Below are 15,443 nucleotides of genomic sequence, written 5' to 3'. Positions count from 1 at the left end.
TGGGAGCCCTACATCAGTCTTATGTCATTTAAAAAAATAAAGTTATCTTTTGATCATTAAACATTCCCTTAAATTTTTTATACATTTCTTTATATTTAATATGAAGTTAGAGGGGCCCCTTCCCGAATAAACTTCTAAGTAATGAGTAAGACAGTAATTCTTTCTTTTTAATAGCTAAAACATAATACCCTTCTAGAAACATGAATATAATAATTTTGATCACCTGGACCTTGAACTGAACTATTTTTTAATATTTATTATTTTATTATTTTATTTATTGTTTTTTAATATTTAATTATTTTTTTAACTGAGCATTTTTTGACACATTTTGTGTCTCCAATTTCTCCCAATGTGTCATCCAAATTTCCAAAAGTGTCATTCATTCAATTTCACTCATTCATTAGTTCAACTAAGTTCCAAGACGGTAAAAACATCCCTAAACTACAATTTTACCCCATATTTTTATATGCACTATAAAATGGTGCATAGCCCTAAAGTATTTGCAGAATTTTACCAATCATTGCCTTTGAAAAAGTATGTTATGGTTGTTGCAACTCCATCATCTTACTGCAGGAATTCTCATGTATATTGTTCAGCATCATGATGGCAAATAATGTAGTTTTATACTGTTCACTGGAGGAATACGGTAATTTCACTGTCAAAATTATTTGTGACTACACGCAAATCCATGGGTGTATTCTGATTCAAATCCAATAGAATACAACCATAGGGTTTATTTGTCGCCTTACTATATGCTGAACGTAGAAATTTTGGAGCACCAGGATATATTTGATTATTGAGAGTTTTTAGATAACTTCAATTACAAACAACCCTGTAAATGATATAGTAGGTAAAATTCAAAGCAAGTGTTCTCATTCATTCGAGCTGATGAAAGATATTCTGTAGAACTAGGGTAATAGGAATCTGTTAATGATGTGACCGGACAGTAAAAAATTATAGCATCTCCTGAGACCATTGTTCAATGGGTTCAGCTAAATCATCAATAATCAAACAAGAGATTGGTTCAATAATGTTGAACATATCGAATTCCAGTATGAATTGTGTGTCTGGTTCTATAGCCTTTATTTTATCTTATGACTCTTGCTAAAAACTGCGGCAATAGTAGATTTTTTGGGGGATTTTTTATCAAAGGATAAATTGTACTAAGGAATTCCACTCACTCTGCTCACAAGTCTTCATTAGTCCAAAATTTAAAATCACGGGTGGATGAGAGCCAGGATCCAACGACAATAGCACCCTTCAAAAACACCAATGTGAAATTTGAGGGGTTTTCTCATTAATAAATGACGAATCGGTAGAACTCCAAGAACCTGTGGCAATGTAACGTTGATTGGTAATTATGAGGAACGGGAAAATTGATAATATTACTGTTAGGTATCATATTTTCCACTGCCAATGCAACAAAGCTCACGAACTGGTGTTTTCGCACATGATGTACTGCTGAAGTAAGATTGACAGTTGCATTAGGTGCTGCAGCAGGGGTTTTTCTCAAAATGAAATTAGCTGGAGTAACTTATAGCTTTATGTCAATCTTAAAGTTTGGTGGTAACCACTGGGAAATATTAAATATCTCATTATCTAATTTACCAACCAAATGATGCTCTTTGGTCACTGCTTTAGTCAGTTAACCATCAGTATTGACATTCAAACTATAATCGTAACCCACCACCTGACCTCTGAATTCTTTTTATGATTTTAGTGTCATAAAAATAAATTTTGTTTATCTTGCATAGTTTGATAAATTATTGCTAGTGCTCACCAATGTTCCATTAATAAACACATTAATTTGTCTGAAAAGGTTTTGAACGATAAAGTTTTCAGTTTGAACGATGAAGTTTGATTGTCAGATTTTTCTTCACCACAGCATTTGAATCTATAAATGTGGATGGTATACCAGTGAAATAATCTTCATGGAACATAATTGTAATTGTCTATTTTCCGACCGAGGTTGTCGAAGATGAGATTGTTCATAGTTGAATTGATTATCAGCATTTCATTCATTGAATAAATTTAACGATAAAGTATTGGATGGATTACATTCCTCATGGGGGAGATAAGTCATCTTATGACACAAAATGTTTTTTGATATAAGAACCTTATTCTTCTGCTTCTTTTTTCTATACCCTTTTTCAAAATCGTTGTTAATGCCTTTCGCGTCTCACTTGGATGGACACTAATGAGTTAATACCACCATGCATCCTTTTGAAACCTTTCCCATTTCGTTGACACTTTCATTATTCACTAACAGCTCTCGCTGAAGATAAAACATTTTCCTTAAAACTGCCCCAAAACTTTTTACCCTAGCCCCAGTCCTGTAGTATTGAAGCAACAAAATATGTTGCAGCTGGCACAATATATTTCTTGGCAAGGGGTAGAGCAGAACGAAACAGCCAAGCAAAGCAACTAACAAGACCATAGCCTAGAAAAGCCTAGCCTAGAAAAGACGAATGGTTCTACCATTCGTCTTTTCATTTCCAGGTATTGCACACTAAAAATCACTGCTGTCTTTATTCATGATTTGGATAAAATTATGCAAGTTTATGATCAACATCCTAGTTGCTCCCTGTCCATTCCTAGTCTTTTTGAATTTTATCGCGATGACAAAAATACACCTGAAATTTTCTCAAACAATTTTCTCTTAGCAGTGAAGGTGGAATAAAAAGCAAATTGTTTGTGAGTGATATGGTTCGAATTAATAGGTCAAGTAATAATTTTGAAAAAGGAAATCACATGCGGTCCACTTAGCTTCTTAAAGTGTCGAAAATCCTAAAGACTAAGAGATCCTAGAGACCTGTGAACAATCGACAATGAGATAGCAAAGATGATGAGATTTTGGGGGGATTGTATTACTATGAATTGCAAAAAGTTAAATATATCGATTTTTATTAAATTGAAAAAGTATTGAAGACACGAATGCAGGGTGGTAAGAAATAGTTTTTAGTTCGCTGGTTCGGACTTAACTTTGAATTCGATTCTTGGATAACTGCTGAAGACGTAAACAATGCCCAATTATATATTTTTGATATTTATATCCAGTGTTTCCGATCCTCTCTATGATGATTTGAATAAAACAAGTGATTTTGGGACTAAACTCTCCCCCTCCCTTAAATTTGATGGTAATATAAAGTTGCCCTCGTTGATTGTATAATGAAGATTACATAAAATGTTCTAATAAAGGGAACGGAGTATGTCATTAAAGTAAGACCCTTTGACTGACCATTCCCCAACGAAAAATGGGTGGCGAATTTTGAATCTAATGATTACCCATTTGTCATCATCTCCTACAAAGAGTACAATAACATGCATGAGCTCTGTCGAAATATCAACCAAAAAATTACGAGTCGAAGGAAAGGTGGTTTCACATTCAAATATTCAACAGAACCGAGAAGAATTTACATTACTAATCAAAATGCGAATGAACGAGTTCTGTCAATGAGGATATACTTGAGTTCTTTGGTTTTAAAAATCATATGATTAAAGTTAAAAATATCAGTGGGAAGGATCATTAACTTTATTAAACTTTAACTTTATTAACATTAACTTTAACTTAACATTAACATTAACTTTTAAACATTAACTTTATTGTCTATGCAGACAATGTACCAACTTTCTCTTGGACAGTTTTATATTAATCTACAGTTTGTTTATATAATCCTCCAGAGACGACAATTCTAGTGTCCCTTTTACCTGTTCTAGAGAGAAAACGTACATGAAAAATATTCAACGCTACAATATAAGACATCTCAAGTATGTTCCTGTAGAGGCTTCATTTTTAGAACTCTATATGTTATCACTAAGAACTTAACTCGGATATCTTTTAGCTGTAACAAAAGATTTGTGCATTATTACATGCTTTTATCGGCCTGTCACTCAAGATGAACAGTTGAAGAATTCCGTTTGTTTGTCCTGACATTGATTGTTGCTGCTCTGAGTCCCTATCAAATAGGTCATGGATTGAACTATTACAAGGGGCGTCTGGCTACGGTCTTGTTAGTTGCTTTGCTTGGCTGTTTTGTTCTGCTCTACCCCTTGCCAAGAAATATATTGTGCCAGCTGCAACAAATTTTGTTGCCTCGATACTACAGGACTGGGGCTAGGGTAAAAAGTTTTGGGGCAGTTTTAAGGAAAATGTTTTATCTTCAGCGAGAGCTGTTAGTGAATAATGAAAGTGTCAACGAAATGGGAAAGGTTTCAAAAGGATGCATGGTGGTCATTAACTCATTAGTCTCTATCCAAGTGAGACGCGAAAGGCATTAACAACGATTTTGAAAAAGGGTATAGAAAAAAGAAGCAGAAGAATAAGGTTCTTATATCAAAAAACATTTTGTCTCATAAGAAAGACTTATCTCCCCCATGAGGAATGTAATCCATCAAATACTTTATCGTTAAATTTATTCAATGAATGAAATGCTGATAATCAATTCAACTATGAACAATCTCATCTTCGACAACCTCGGTCGGAAAATAGACAATTACAATTATGTTCCATGATGTTTATTCCACTGGTTTACCATCCACATTTATAGATTCAAATGCTGTGGTGAAGAAAAATCTGACAATCAAACTTGAACGTTCAAACTGAAAACTTTATCGTTCAAAACCTTTTCAGACAAATTAATGTGTTTATTAATGGAACATTGGTGAGCACTAGCAATAATTTATCAAACTATGCAAGATAAACAAAATTTATTTTTATGACACCAAAATCATAAAAAGAATTCAGAGGTCAGGTGGTGGGTTACGATTATAGTTTGAATGTCAATACTGATGGTTAACTGACTAAAGCAGTGACCAAAGAGCATCATTTGGTTGGTAAATTAGATAATGAGATATTTAATATTTCCCAGTGGTTACCACCAAACTTTAAGATTGACATAAAGTTATAAGTTACTCCAGCTAATTTCATTTTGAGAAAAACCCCTGCTGCAGCACCTAATGCAACTGTCAATCTTACTTCAGCAGTACATCATGTGCGAAAACACCAGTTTGTGAGCTTTGTTGCATTGGCAGTGGAAAATATGAGACCTAACAGTAATAATATCAATTTGCACGTTCCTCATATAATTACCAATCAACATTACATTGCCACAGGTTCTTGGAGTTCTACCGATTCGTCATTTATTAATGAAAAAACCCCTCAAATTTCACATTGGTGTTTTTGAAGAGTGCTATTGTCGTTGGATCCTGGCTCTCATCCACCCGTGATTTTAAATTTTGGACTTATGAAGACTTGTGAGCAGAGTGAGTGGAATTCTTTAGTACAATTTATCCTTTGATAAAAAATCTTGTAGAACTCTATATGAGTTGACTCTGCAATCACTGGACCTTGATTCACAACTATTTGAGAATAAGCTAACTGATTCAATGTTATAAAAGCTCATGGTGTAATTGTTTTAGACTTGTCTGGCACTCAATATATGACCGTCGTTAGAACTGTGAGTGTTCGTTTAGAGTGTATATTCATCGATGCCTTGACTGAAAGCATTACGTTAATATCACTAAGACAATTTGAAACCTATTGGGAGATCAAATTCGATGATAGTGTTTTTCTAGACTTGGCACCATCAAAACGAATTAAATAATTGATGGATTTCACTTGGATCCTGTCATGTCCTAATACTAATCATATTGTCTACCCTCGGAAATCTTTGAAAAAATTTAAGGTAATACTCATACCATTATAGTTGTTAATAGTAGTCCGTCGATCATAAGAAATACTGATCACTGGCTATGCATCTTTCAAACAACAAAGAATATCTATATAATAAAAATTAGTAAAATTATTCTTATATCTATAGAAAGAAAATTATTGAGGATAATTCTATATATGGATTCTCATTGTCCCTTGTGTTCTAACCGCAGACAGTCCTGGGTCCCGGCTGGGGATGTCTTCACCACCACCCCCCTGCATAGCACGCAGCAGGCTTCAGTATATATGGATTCACATTGTCCCTTGTGTTCTGAGTCACGGCAACGCTGTCATTTTTGGATCGAATTGATGACGTAAATTGGGCATTCCTAATCTGGCCCTTTCTCTTTGAGCCGCCGCAGGATCTTACATTGTTGACGAACTAGTTAGGTAACTATGATTTCTCCAAGTTCTTACATTGTTGAAAAAACATGGCTTTACCATGACCTCGACCTTGGGACCGAGGGACTACATACTCCCTATCAAAGGTGTAGGGCAGCACGTCATATGTAGCCTTACGTACTACTCAAAATGACTATCTCAAATTTTTTATCAGATGCTATTGGAGTAAAAAGGTCCTTTTGAGGGGCGGGGAGGGGGCAAATAGCCATTTGATCACATTCAATTCTTAAAAAGGGCACTATAGTTTCTCTTCCCTCTTGTATGACCCCGGGGTATAATTTACAAGACTTGTCCCCAGATTCAGGGAGACTGAAATGCGGAAGTTTTTGTTATATGAACTTTGGTCTGTTTGAACGAAATGAATATATACAAAATTTAATCCTGCGCATTTAGAGAAAAGGGTTGGTGGAGGGGGGCTAGTTGCCGTCTGATCACTTTTGACTCTTAAAAAGGGAATGAAGACTTTCGATTTTTAATCATTTGAATCCCCTCAGAAGTTCATACCACTACTTCTTCCATAAAGCTTATATGTCCCCAGGGTATAAGTTAAAACCGTTTCTAGGCTCTGGGGGGGGGGGGAGGGGTATATTGACCCTTATGTTTTTGTCATCTGATTGTTGGACTATTTCAACAAAACTGGCAATCTCAAAATTTCTATTGTATGCATTTGGGAAGAAGAGGGTGTGTTTGTGTGTGTTAGGGGGGGATTAGATGCCCTTTGATCTTTTTTACTCACAAAAAGGCAATTAGACTTCTCAATTTCCAATCGAATGACCCACCTCTGAAGTTTTTACGACCATCCCTTACATTAAACCTTATAAGCCTACGGGGCATAACTCAAAACTTTTCCCCCCGGCATCTGGGGGCTTATGTTGACTCCGGAGTTTTCGCTATTTGATGGTCGAACTATTTTTATCAAAATACTTATCCCTAAAATTTTTTTCCGATGGGTTTGGGGAAAAGGGCATGGTAGGGGGTGGTACGTGCCCTCCGATTTCTCTTGACTCTTATAAAGTGAGCTAGAGCTTTCAATTTTCAATCAAAATAATAATACATAATGATAATAAAAAAAAAAGAGTATTTCAGCTGTATGGACTTCACTACAGGTATAGCGTTATAATCAGAAGCAACGCTATAGCGTTGCTTCTGATTATCTTGTCCTTGTGTTTTTTTTCTTGTTAGTTCTTTGAGAACTTTAATAGTGGTGTCAAAGCTGGTCTACAACACTTTCAAACTCTCTGACCTGGAAGTCCGCTTTGTCATCGACAGATTCTTAAGCTTCATTGCCAATTGAGCACTCTCAAATGCTTGATTGCAAGCATTAACTCGTTTCGTTCCTCCCGTAAATACCAGGTACAGTTCCTGTAAGATTTCAAACACGTTTCAAAGTATGGGGGTGTTGCTGCAGGCGTGTTCCACAATGAGGCTCTCTCTATAGGCCAGGCATCGAATTTAACGTACTTGTCTGCCCAAATTTGTTCCAGGACACCCTTTTGAATACCGGACACATTTCTTGCACAGTCGTGGCTTTAAAATATAAGCACTTCTTTGCTTAAGCTTTTCCTTTCTAAGACTTTTATATTATTTTTTCAGCAGTAATGCACTTCCAATTTGATTCTTTTGGCTGCTTATGTGGCAAACAGGCTGCAAAAAGCCTGCTCTGCAGCTAAAATCCATTTAAGCTAGTTGTTTTTGTTAAAATTAGCAATGGTCCGTCTACACCAGTCTTTGTCGAATATTTCCGTGCTCCCCAATACTTTATTATTAATCTATTCAGTCTCAAACTCGAGATATCTAATTCCTTTCACCAATCTATTCTTTTGCACTTGAGATCAATCATCCAGTTCACGGAAATTGCGAATAAGACATGTGGGTCCCTTGAATGGGCTTTCTTCACCACCCACAGCTCATAATCTACCAACCGCCGTTACTGTTGTAAAACGTTACTCGCCGTCTTGCAAGTAACTGGTACTAGTTGCTAACAAATGATGCGCTCGCCCATTCTTCCAATCAGTGAAACCACTGCATATACCGAATGAGATCTGGATTTTGGAAGATGTCATGTCAGTATTTTCATTTTCTCTAGACAACCGAAGGAAAAATTGTGACACCATCCGTAAATTTATTCCCTGTAAAAAGCAGGGTGTTTTTTGGTAAAACCGCCGTGTTTACCAACCAAGATTGAGATTTACATAGATGTCATGTCATCATTGTTCTTCCTTGGGAATATGGGGCCAAGGGTTCGATCCCCGCCGCAGCGAGGTTGGGCGACAAGCTTGCTACTTGTCCCTGTAAAATACACCCAGCAACTGAAACGTCGATTCGACGCCCTATGCGCCAGCAATGGCTCTGGAGGATCTTTATCCTTTATCCTTATCCATGTCATCATTTCCATACACTTTACTTAACTTAATGGAGAATTAAGTGCCGTCCGTAAAATCACTGCACGCGTTGGTACAACGCTGCATTTGCCGACCAGAATTCTCTATTGAACCGAATGGAAAATTGTGGCACCATTCATAAGGTCATAGAAAGCGTAATAGCGCTGTCTAAGTAACGAAGGATATTGGCGTAATATATATAATTTATTGATTTCTTCACGACAATAGTCGGTAGAACCAATGACCTAATGTCAGTATCCCTTTGGTCTTTTTTTAACGGAATGAAAAATTTAGCAGCGTCGAATAAACCTTTTCAATGTTTATTGCTACGATTGCATTCAACAATACCAACTAAACATTGGGATGAGTCCTATATATATATATATATATATATATATATATATATATATATATATATATATATATATATATATATATATATATATATATATATATATATATATATATATATATATATATATATATATATATATATATATATATATATATGAACAATAATATAAATTGGACGGCCCAGTTTCGAAGTTTCTACGCTCCCCCCCCCCCCCCCCATTTGAAGAAGCCAGGGGAAAAATGAATACACTGAACGCTAATGGAATGGCTGTTTACCCGAGCTGTTTCCCATTGTGCCAATCCCGAGGTGCCAATCCAAGAAAATTTGGGGGGGGGGATATACCTTTCAAAATCTAGTGGGCAAATCGTTTATTTTCTGATTTTTGCTCAATGAATGTATCATAAGAGATTTCGAATAAAAATACCAAGAAAGCTTTCGAAATCCAGAAGTTGGAGGGAGCAGTTATTGAGTTGCCTCTGATTTTGAAATAATCCTTGTAATGTTTAATTGTTTATAGATCCATTTAATGCCGCATTTATATATATATATATATATATATATATATATATATATATATATATATATATATATATATATATATATATATATATATATATATATATATATATATATATATATATATATATATATATATATATATATATATATATATATATAATATATATAAATATAATATATATATAAATATATATATATATATATATATATATATATATATATATATATATATATATATATATATATATATATATATATATATATATATAAATATATAAATATATATATATATATATATATATATATATATATATATATATATATATATATATATATATATATATATATATATATATATATATACATCTTAAAAGTTTGATGACTCAAAAATAACGAAACTATTAAGCTTTTGGGGTGAATTTGTTTTCGAAGGTAACTCAAATTTGAGTATCTTTTTTTTCAGATTTTTCTTCCATGAGGAATAGGGGGGGGGGGCTTTCAAGGGAAATATCTGGGATAGTTGCCTGGGAGTCGTGGCTAGGGATTACCTCACTTTAATAAAAATTTTCAGTTTAGTTCGGCTATTTTTACTTGTTGGGTTGTAAGGGAGTGCTCTATTTAGTTTTTCCCCAGGCACCACCAACCCTTGGAACGGCCCTGAATAGGGTTATACGAAATTTCAATTTATCTACCTCCTCCTACCATCCTGATGAAATTATCTTCTTCTGTGTCTTGTAGCCTTTATTCGTGTCCTAATATGGGCGCTCTCGAAGTTTAGGGGGGGGGCTACCTGATCTAAACAGCACATCCATTGCTGCATAATGGAAATCTCAATACATAAGGTTGCGTCATTCAGCCAGGGAGAGGACTGGCTCTTCCTTCAGTGGGTGCACTTGTTTCCAAAGCACCAAGTCATAGAAAGACTGATAAAAACATGCGCTTTCAATAGTGCATCTTGCGTCACTTCAGCAGCTATTGAAAAGTTGCCAAACAGCTTACATTACCTTAGTTGTTAAGTGGCTATCGGAGAAATCATTTATATTTAATTTTGACAATACGTCAACTTGTATTATTAGTAAGTTAAAATTTTTTTAAGCATTTGCGCTATTTAATTGTAAAAGAAATTGAAATCTGTTGAAATTCGAATATTAGTCTAACCTATTTTTAAAAAAATTGGGAAATATTCAGTGATAGGCCACTTCTGAAAGAACCTGCTAAACAAAAGAAGCAGACTATTAATATTAGATTTCTTATTACATGCTATTTCCTAAAATAATCGTTGCTTTTCTGGCAAGCCACCCTCCCCTCCTTCATGATGGTACCCGATATAACCCTAATAATATGCTTTTCCAGAGTGGCGGTTCTAGACCTGGACAGGAAGGCAGATACCCCCCAACCATGTTTTTCTAACAATTGACATTAAATTCCTTTTATTTTATATTACACTCCTATTATGTACTTTGCCCCCTCCCCCCAGATTATGAGGCCTAAAACCGCTACTGGTTCCCATTCCAAAATTAGGCTCCACTGTTGTCTATCAGTATGTTTGAAATTGTGAGTGTTGCATATGGCTAAAATATTCAATCTAATCACATACTTATTAAGAAGATTTTGACACATCCAATGGTGAGAAAATCCACTTTCTAGGTCAGTGGTTTCCAAACTTTATTTTACCATGGTTCCCTTAAAAATATGTGATCATGTGGAGCCTCCCTTTCATTTTATAAATAACTAGCTGTTGGGGTGGCGCTTCGCGCCACCCCAACACCTAGTTGGTGGGGGCGCTTCGCGCCCCCCCCAAGCCCCCCCGCGCGCGCAAGTCGTTACGCGCCATAATAGTTACGCGCCATTGTAGTTGTGTCCCTATGTCCCACCTGTGAATATAGATAGATATATATATATGGTTTTAACTACGTAAAACTTGCGAATATACAACATTCTTTGCTGTCCCATTGTCTTTGCATATAAATAGATTGTCAGGTTTACCGACTCTTGAACATGCAACATATAATGGTCCATGGGAAAACAATCTGTATTCAGATCTATACCTCATGATTCTAATGATTGCCCTTGAGCTTTGTTGATGGTGATTGCTAATCGACCATTCCCTGTCCCGGTGTCCCAGTCGTCATTTACATCCCCCTGTTTCCCCCGGTGTCCCCGTTGTAGTTGTGTCCCTGTGTCCCGGTCGTCATTTATATTCCCTGTGTCCCGGGTCCCGGTCGTCATTTGTATCCCGGTGTCCCGGTCTGTATATACATTCGTTTTTTAGTTTTGTTTTTCTCCTTTATTTTTTTCCTTTTTTTTTCTTTTTTAGCTTATTTAGATTTTTAGATTTTTTAGTTTTTTTATTAGTTTTTAGTTTTTTTTTCTTTTTAGTTTTTTTGTCCCGGTCGTCATTTATATCCCCCTGTTTCCCCCGGTGTCCCCGTTGTAGTTGTGTCCCTGTGTCCCGGTCGTCATTTATATTCCCTGTGTCCCGGTCGTCATTTGTATCCCGGTGTACCGGTCTGTATATACATTCGTTTTTTAGTTTTGTTTTTCTCCTTTATTTTTTTCCTTTTTTCTTTTTTTCTTTTTTAGTTTATTTAGATTTTTAGATTTTTTAGTTTTTTTATTAGTTTTTAGTTTTTTTTTCTTTCTAGTTTTTTTGTAGTTTTTACCTTCTTTTTAGTTTTGTTAATTTTTTTTTTTACTTGTGTCCTGGTCGTCATTTATACTCCCTGTGTCCCGGTGCTTTGTTGATTGCTAATCGAACATTCCTTTTGTCCTGGTCGCTTTCTCTTTGAGTGTCGTCATTTATTTTTTTCTTTTTTAGTTCTTTTAGTTTTTACCTTTTTTAGTTTTTTTTAGTTTTTTAGATGAAAATTTTTTTTAGTTTTTTCCTTTTTTTCTTTTTAGTTTTTTATTGGTTTTTACCTTTATGTTAGCTTATTTTTCAGTTTTTTCCTTTTTTTTGGTTTTTTTTTATTTTTTATTTTTTTTAGTTTTTTACCTTTTTTTAGTTTTTTTAGTTTTTTTAGTTTTTTTAGTTTTTTAGCTTTTTTACTTTTTTTATTAGTTTTTAGTTTTTTTGTAGTTTTTGCCTTTTTTTAGTTTTTTCAGTTTTTTTTTAGTTTTTTATTGGTTTTTACCTTTATTTTAGCTTATTTTTCAGTTTTTTCCTTTTTTTTAGTTTTTTTTAGTTTTTAGTTTTTTTAGTTTTTTACCTTTTTTTAGTTTTTTTAGTTTTTTTAGTTTTTTAGCTTTTTTATTTTTTTTATTAGTTTTTAGTTTTTTTTGTAGTTTTTGCCTTTTTTTTAGTTTTTTTAGTTTTTTAGCTTTTTTATTAGTTTTTAGTTTTTTTTTGTAGTTTTTGCCTTTTTTTAGTTTTTTTAGTTTTTTAACTTTTTTATTTTTTTTATTAGTTTTTAGTTTTTTTTGTAGTTTTTGCCTTTTTTTAGTTTTTTCAGTTTTGACGTCACCTGATCCAGTTTTTTCAGGTGACGTCACCTGATCCACGATCCACAGATCCACAGACAACTTATTTTTATATATATAGATAGTTTTTTTTTTTACTTATGTCCTGGTCGTCATTTATACTCCCTGTGTCCCGGTGCTTTGTTGATTGCTAATCGAACATTCCTTTTGTCCTGGTCGCTTTCTCTTTGAGTTGCGTCATTTATTTTTTTCTTTTTTAGTTCTTTTAGTTTTTACCTTTTTTAGTTTTTTTTAGTTTTTTAGATGAAATTTTTTTTTAGTTTTTTCCTTTTTTTCTTTTTAGTTTTTATTGGTTTTTACCTTTATTTTAGCTTATTTTTCAGTTTTTTCCTTTTTTTTATTTTTTTTTTATTTTTTATTTTTTTTAGTTTTTTACCTTTTTTTAGTTTTTTTAGTTTTTTAGCTTTTCTACTTTTTTTATTAGTTTTTAGTTTTTTTTGTAGTTTTTGCCTTTTTTTAGTTTTTTCAGTTTTTTTTTTAGTTTTTTATTGGTTTTTACCTTTATTTTAGCTTATTTTTCAGTTTTTTCCTTTTTTTTAGTTTTTTTTTAGTTTTTAGTTTTTTTTAGTTTTTTTAGTTTTTTAGCTTTTTTATTTTTTTTATTAGTTTTTAGTTTTTTTTGTAGTTTTTGCCTTTTTTTAGTTTTTTTAGTTTTTTAGCTTTTTTATTAGTTTTTAGTTTTTTTTTGTAGTTTTTGCCTTTTTTTAGTTTTTTTAGTTTTTTAGCTTTTTTATTTTTTTTATTAGTTTTTAGTTTTTTTTGTAGTTTTTGCCTTTTTTTAGTTTTTTCAGTTTTGACGTCACCTGATCCAGTTTTTTCAGGTGACGTCACCTGATCCATCCATCCATCCACAGACAGACAACTTATTTTTATATATATAGATGTAGACACGAAAATTTTAAGTACTACAAAATTTTTTTTCGATAGACTGTTACAAACAAAGAAATGGATAGCAACTTTAAATTATTGTCTTTTAATGATATGGATGCGCTTGCTTATAATTAGCACAGTCTATCAAATGTCGGTGTCAATGAATCTACACGAAGCTCATCTTCTACAACCAAACGAGCACAATATTTCAATCTAATTTCAGCTAATGCGGAAAATCCCTTTTCGTACAAATAAGATTATGCGAACAGCAGAAATACTTTTAAGTTTTATTTGACAATGAATTGAATTTTGAATTGTTTTATTTGAATTGAAATAGTTGTGGGAAAAGTCAAGTCATGGCCAATTGTAGAAAAAACCAAGACAGATTGTCCAATTAAGTGGGCATCAATTCAAGGTTAATTTTACCCCTTTGATCGCCGTTGTTACTGTCTCTCACTTATGCTACACCTCTCATGATGCATGTCACTACACAATGCCGAACTAGAGTCAACCTTGTTGGAGGGTCTCCCCGGGGAACACACGCTGGTTGACGGTAGTTCACTTGAAAATTTTCCTCTCATGCACGTCACTCCACAATGCTGAACTAGAGTCAACCTGTTGAGGTTCTCTTATGCTAATTCCCGCTGGGGGAGCAAATTTGCAATTATATTGACTAGTTGCAAATATATTTGCAACTAGCCACGGCTTGAAGGCATCCGTGCTTTAAGCGGTGAATATGGGCATGAGAAAGGGCTAAATTGTTGGTACATGTTTAGCGATTTATTACCGATAGAGAAATAGTCTAACCATTCAACGACTTTAAGCATCCATACTTTAAGTGGTGGGCATAGGCTAGATGGGATGAGGGTCTGACTGTCAAATGAAACTTCGAGCATTCAACCAACATAGCTTTGTAAATAATCTAACTTATAAATAAATAAGACGGCACTAGATCCTTAAGGTCCAAACCGGCGATGTTGATCACTGTTTCATGGCCCTTCAGCCGGGAAGTGCACTGGAGAGCAGGGGCCCACCTTGTGCTTTCACGCACCCTTCCTGCTAACCTTCCCGAGGTTTTTCCAGGTGCCCATTTAGAGCTGGGTACTTATAACAGACGGTTTTTATGTAGTTTGTAAATTTTGTTGTAATTGTATAAACGTCTTTAAGTTCCTCACTCATATTTTTAAACAGTTCGGGATAAGTAAGTAGAGATGCGGCTCAATAGTAACCAAAACTATAAGAAATAGAGTATTGATAATAATAGATCAAACAGTTCGTGGTAACGAACTGTAGTAAGGAGCGACCCGGCTCAATAGTAAACGAAACTCTAAAAACGGAATGTCGATGCTAAAAGATACATCAAAAGAATTGGATTTTTATGCTGATTTTAAATATATACGTTTTATCAAATTTAGTATTTGTCATCAAAAGTTACGAGCCTGAGAAAATTTGCCTTATTTTAGAAAATACTGGGAAATACCCCCTAAAAGTCATAGGATCTTAACGAAATTCACACCATCGCATTCAGTGTATCAGAGAACCCTATAGAATAAATTTCAAGGTCTAATCTACAAAAATGTGGAATTTCGTTTTTTTACCAGAAGACAGAGCACGGGTGCGTGTTTATTTGTTTGTTTTTCCCCCAGGGGCCATTGTATCGACCAAGTGGTCCTAGAGTGTTGCAAGAGGGCTCATTCTAACAGAAATGAAAAGTTCTAGTGCCCTT

The 15,443-nt window shown here is 34.1% G+C and overlaps 1 protein-coding gene across 1 annotated transcript in view; it reads left to right on the top strand.

Moving 5' to 3' along the window:
* The first annotated feature begins 10,343 nt into the window (after positions 1-10,343).
* LOC136027413 (serine/arginine repetitive matrix protein 2-like) overlaps positions 10,344-15,443 on the top strand; it is a 54,441-nt gene continuing 49,341 nt past the window's right edge. The window contains exon 1 of the mRNA XM_065704653.1: positions 10,344-10,442. The gene's annotated coding sequence lies outside the window, so the exon portion shown is untranslated. The remainder of the gene's footprint in view (positions 10,443-15,443) is intronic.

The sequence above is a fragment of the Artemia franciscana genome, chromosome 5 (assembly GCF_032884065.1).
Source record: "Artemia franciscana chromosome 5, ASM3288406v1, whole genome shotgun sequence".
NCBI lineage: Eukaryota > Metazoa > Arthropoda > Branchiopoda > Anostraca > Artemiidae > Artemia > Artemia franciscana.
This window is presented reverse-complemented; position numbering and strand designations above follow the sequence as displayed.